General features: G+C 41.9%; 1 protein-coding gene across 5 annotated transcripts in view; it reads right to left on the minus strand.

Moving 5' to 3' along the window:
• Positions 1 to 2,812, minus strand: part of LOC143114340 (extended synaptotagmin-1-like) — a 28,163-nt gene extending 25,351 nt beyond the window's left edge. For 4 of the 5 annotated variants that reach the window (XR_012984897.1, XM_076275876.1, XM_076275875.1 and 1 more), the window contains exon 1: positions 2,689 to 2,787. The gene's annotated coding sequence lies outside the window, so the exon portion shown is untranslated. Of the gene's footprint in view, positions 1 to 2,688 lie in introns of all 5 variants that reach the window. The other variant, XR_012984899.1, reaches the window with a different exon arrangement.
• Positions 2,813 to 6,000: the final 3,188 nt, after the last annotated feature.

The raw sequence follows: 6,000 nt of genomic DNA on the forward strand, positions 1-6,000 counted from the left end.
AGGTATCTGGCTGAGAGGTTCAAAACTGCACGGAATTTGACGTGTAGAATCATCATCTGAATGTATGCCAAGTTTCATGGAATTCCGTTCATGGGGGACCATAAAATAAATAAATATATGTGTATATTTAGTGACTGTACACTACGCATGCACACACACAGGCACTCATGAACACACGCAAACACACACATAAAGATAAATGCACACACACGCAGGCACACACACACACATAAACACACACACACACACACACACACACACATAAACGCACACACAGTCACACACACAAGCACAGACACACACAAGCACAGACACACACACACACACACACACACACACAGGTATGCACACACACACATGCACACACACACATACACACACAGTAGACATGTAGGCATACGTACGCACATGCACACACACACACAGGCACTCACGCAAAGACTCACACGCATACACTCACACACAGGTACACACACAAGCACACACACACACACATATAAACACCAACACGTACACACACGCATGCACAAACACACCCACATGCACACACACACATAAAAACACACACATGCAGGCAAGCACACACACACACACATAAACACACACACACACACCCCACACATCTCATGCACAGACACATAAAACACACACACATGCAGCCAAGCAGACACACACACACACCCCATTACACCCACAGACACACACTCACAAGCGAAAACACACACACAGAGAAGCACACATATACACAAAAGCAAACGCACACATGCACACACTCATTTACATAAACAAAAGAGTAGGGGATGGAGTAGGAGATGGAGACAAATTGACAAGCGTGATTTATTTTTGCAGAGAGAATGAGCACTTTTGAGCAGGACTGAATTGCAGTCATATTGTGTACATCTAGTTGCAGTTATTTTTTGTAAGGGAACACTTGAGAGTGAGGTCAGTTACTTTGCATATCACAGCTAGCTAGCAGCAATTCCAAAGACATGTCTTCTTTCTCCCTTCAGCAGAGCAGTGAGATATAATAAGATTTAAAAAAAAAGATTTTAATTTAAACGACGTGCAAAAGTCTCACTAAAGCTTACTATATCCTAGGTTCATAAAAAGTGTAACCAAAAATTAGATACATGTGCTTTAAACCACTAATTTGTTCCTGCACATGGCTACTGTGCTCGGCTTAGAATGCTGATATTTGCTCATTTATCCACTTTGCACAATGCAATAAATGAGAAATCAGTTGAGTAATTTGTAGCATTTTATTCAACATTTTCATAAATGTGATGTGGGTCGTCTTTGTAGTAACATGCTAATTGTTGCATATCGTTTTAAACAGACCCTGGGCCATGTGTCCTTTAAGAAAAAAAAAAAAAAAAAACTAGTAGTATTTTCTTTGGAATGATAGAAAAGGAAGGGCTATTGAATTTTCAATAAAACATTGAATATGTCAACAAAATACCTGACTTTATCCAATGGTCATATAACTTTCTATAATTATTTGTATGCATATAATGCACCATTTGCATATAGACATAAGAGTTCAGAAAACTTTGTTGAGCACAGGAAAACCAATGGAGTTTGGGGTTTCTGAATGACATCTGAGTTAACTGTTGTGAGAACTGTGTGAACCAACTGAAAACGTGTGAACACATTCGCAAGAGAGGACTTCTGGCAGTTCTGCTGTGCAAAGAAAGCATTCATGAAGACCAAGTGGATCCCAGTTTCCTTAAGCAGGTCAAAGCAATCGAGAAAAACTGTAGGCCTAATTGTTTACCCTGTTCACTTGTAGTGATCGCCTTTTGATCAAAATTGTTTTTGTGCTCTTCAAAACATTTTCAAAATCTCTGTTGTTCAGAAGATTGTAAAGAGGCCTTATGTAAAATGTGGTGCTTTTATCCGATCGTGCACTTCCTGCGACGCGGTCATTAACTCCCTCTAATGGCTAGCGACAGTGTGTCCGTCTACTCTGTTGCGCACCACCTGTTGCCTCTATGCCTGCTGCAGGATAAATTAAAGGAGTTAGCCCCAATGGTTTTAATAACTTTCAATGATGACCTGTCTGGAACTGAAGCAGGAATGGTTAGCATATTTTCTAGCTAATATTACAAAACCCAAGCTAACGAAATGCAAATATATTACTAAAATACAACTTAGAACTAGGACTAGGCAACTTATGCACCCCTCCCACCGAAGAGTTTGTTTATTTGTTTCCCCGACTAGCGAGTGCAAACACACGAGCACAAGACGGCTCTAGGGCTGAGCTCCGCTCTGCTAAGGTTAAACGGCGGATCATTCACGAGAGGATTTTGGGATGCACAGATTCAACGCAGATCCACAGATCTTGTTAAAATGGTGAAATACATTCAAACCGCTGACATATTGAGGAAGAAATATAGCCAACCAAGCTCAAGTAGCTCGGTGTAGCCTTGGCTTACATATGCCTAGTCCGGAAATTAGGGTTTTAAAAAATAACGGCACAAATTACCGGCCGAAATTCTTTTATCGGACCGATAGTCTAATAATATTTAAATTTTTTCACTTATCGGCCAAAAATATATAGGCCGCCGGTTGCTCAGTTTTAAATGAACATTTGCAGTTCATTGAGAATAACGCAGGCAGGTTACACTTACAAAACCCTCAGGGTACAATATCCTTTGATGTTTTAGTTGCAAAGTAGAGTCTACTTACCTTTGACATAGTGGCTTCTCACGCTTTTCAAAGTGGAATTAACTCATAAGAGCTACTGCTTTTTTAACACAGGAAGAGCTTGTTTCTGTAATCTTGAATTTCAAAACGGACAAAGACTCTGTTGGTAGGTGTGGCATAATTTTTTTGTCAGTAGCCTATAACAGGATATTTGTTTTGCAAAATTGTGTTGTATTACTTTGCCTGGTATATGTATATATATAGGCTATATATATATATATATATATATTGATGGGCAGTATTTATGATACATGTATTTAAAATAAGTATTTCAAATACAAAATAGTATTTTGTAATTTGTATTTTAAGGTTAAAGAAAATGGCTGCATATTTTGTATCTACTTAGCCTGGGAACACCAAGCCCACAATTGGGAGTGGGTCTGGGAATTAGGTAGCCTAGAAATCTATACGCGCCCCTAGCGGCAGCAAATTACATTTGCTGCCAGGGCTAGTCTAGCAACTCTCCGTTGGCTTGTGAGCTCCAGAAATCGAAACTCAATCAGGCCAATGAAATCGTGTATAGAGTCGTTAGGTGGGCTTAACATCAGGGGCGATTCTAGACCTAGAGCTTTGCTGGGGCACAGGCCCCCAACTCCCAATACATAAAAAAAATTAAATAAATAACTGTGCGCGCAATATGAAATTAATAGCTAGCCTGATTTGGACCATCACATATCTCCCCTAGGCTCCCCCGACATCCTCCTCCATACTCTGAATAGTTGTACGTCTAGCCCCCATCATGTTCTCATCCGTTTCTTGCCTGTCTCTCTCCTCCTCCTCCCCCTGCCTGGTACTGGACTGCCCAGCCTGTGCTCTTTCTCCCTCTCTTTGACCTTCTTCTCCTCCTCCTTCTCCTCCTCCAGCACTCTCTCCCTCAATTGTTGTAGCAGCCACTATCCAGCAACATCCAAACACATAGGCATAAGTAGGCCTATACTCACTGCATTAATTTAATAGGCTTTCCTACTAACACAAGGGAAGCTTATTTTTAGTCAAAATTGAGATATACTTCCCTCCCAGGCAAGGGTCCTATAGACATCCTGGCAATACTGCAGTTCTTTGTAGCTTAAATAGCCTACTAAAGCCTTCATACTGACTTTTGGTGATAATTTGCAAATGTAGCCTATAATAATCTACACAGATGGCTATCTGATTCTGTGTATTATTATAGGCTACATTTGCAAATGCAGCAAACTTATTTGAGTTTGCCATTAAATCATTGATCAAATCACAGCACTGGCTATTACCAACATAAATGTTAATGTTACCGTTAATGTGGGCAAAAGTATCATACCTCCCTCATCCTCATCTCTCCTCACTGTTCCTCTCCCTCTGCCTCTGTTCAGGAAGAATTTTCTGATGTCCATCTCTATATAGTTTATCAGAAGGCTGTTTAGTTTTACAGTAGGACAGCTTCACAAACAGTATAGGCTACTTTTACAGGACTCTTTCTACAGTATAGTATAAATCGTTGTTAATTGTCCGCATGTGTGCATGCAGCCTACGCATGGTGTGTGTGTGTGTGTGTGTGTGAGTGAGAGAGCACAAGCTGGTAAACTGTTGCTAAGGCTACAATGACGCCAAGCATTGAAAAACAGATGCTAGTTATGTGGGCAACACTCTCTAACAGCGATCAACTTGTCATTTTTTCTGTCAAACAAGTTGTTAATTTGTTGTAACATTAGGGGACGACTTACTCTGTGCTCAAAGTGATGTAATGAGCTCCAGCCGATTCCACAGTGTAGCCTATGTGTGTGCAGTACAACGAAACACTCGGAAGAATCATGTGAACGATTTTCATTGGTTGTTGCGTTCAATCTTACCCAGCTACAGAGATGCGATTTCCTGATTGGCTATTATGGCCCCTTTCTTTATTCCTTGTTTTTTTTTTTTTATTGGCTGGTAAGTGACAGGCTCGAGCCATGAGTAAAGCAGGCACGGAGATGCGCTCATGAATGCCGTTTCCAGCTAGAGCCGCGCTAGAATTTTACTGGGGCACTGGAGACTTTTACTAAGGCACGTGCCCCAGTGAATAAGGTCTAGTGACGCCCCTGCTTAACATAATGATTGATGGCAGAGTTGCAACGGTTTGGCTTGAATTCCCTGCTACTTGAAAACAAATAAGATGGATGTTGCTGTTGGCGAACAGTGTGACACGAGTTAAGCTTTTATTAAGTTGGCAAACGTTTGAACTAGCCAAAACTAGCTCCGCTGGTGGGAAACGCATGGGACTCTTAGCGCTGCCGCTGTCCTATTGCGTGCAGAGGGAATTTGAAAGACAACTGATTATCCCGCCCCTCGGACTGAGCACTGCGAACTGTGAGTGCCCAGACCCTACATTTTAATGTGGGTCTGGCTCGTCAGGCTAGGAATTTGGTTCATTGACTTACGACTTCCAGCAAGGGTGTAACTAGCAGTGAAAATAAACTTAAATTAGTAGGCCGACATTAAACTCAAATAATTTCAAACGTGTAGCAATCTTGTAAATGAAGGTTGTTTACTTAATGCCAAAGCAGTGTACTGATAAAGGAATATAACTAGATGTACTGCAAAGAGGTACAAAATATGGCCACCACTCAGTCCTGCACATTCTCTGCAAAAATAAATCACGCTTGTCAATTTGTCTCCATCTCCTACTCCATCCCCTACTCTTTTGTGTATGTAAATGAGTGTGTGCATGTGTGCGTTTGCTTTTGTGTATACTGTATGTGTGCTTCGTGTGTGTTTTCGCGTGTGTATGGGGGTAATGGGGTGTGTGTGTGTGTGTCTGCTTGCCTGCATGTGTGTGTGTTTTATGTGTCTGTGCGTGTGTGTGTGTGTGAGTTCACTTCTGAGTCGGTGTGTGGTGTTAATGGGGTGTGTGTATACTGTTTATGTGTGTGTGCTTGCCTGCATGTGTGTGTTTTATGTGTGTGTGTGTGTGCGTGCATGTGGGTGTGTTTGTGCATGCGTGTTTGTGTTTATGTGTGTGTGTGCTTGCGTGTGCTTGTGTGCGTGCCTGTGTATGCGTGTGAGTCTTTGCGTGTGAGTCTTTGCATGAGTAGTAGTGGAGGTGTGCACATCCCCACCGGTGAGGTGCAGGGCAAATGGAACTAGAGCTGCAAAGGAATGAAATGCCCGCACTCCTTTTCGCCCAAATTTGCCTGAGGAAGACCCAGTCGGGTCGAAACGTTGCAACACTTAATAAACATATGGGAGTTTTAGCAGAGTGCGGGCATTTCATTCCTTTGCAGTCTTTGCATGAGTGCCTGTGTGTGTGCACGTGCGTACGTATGCCTACTTTGTGTGTATGTG

Source organism: Alosa pseudoharengus, unplaced genomic scaffold, assembly GCF_046254945.1.
Source record: "Alosa pseudoharengus isolate Yale_2024_CS ecotype anadromous, Long Island Sound unplaced genomic scaffold, YU_APseudo_1.1 YU_APseudo_1.1_scf_9, whole genome shotgun sequence".
NCBI classification, from domain to species: domain Eukaryota; kingdom Metazoa; phylum Chordata; class Actinopteri; order Clupeiformes; family Clupeidae; genus Alosa; species Alosa pseudoharengus.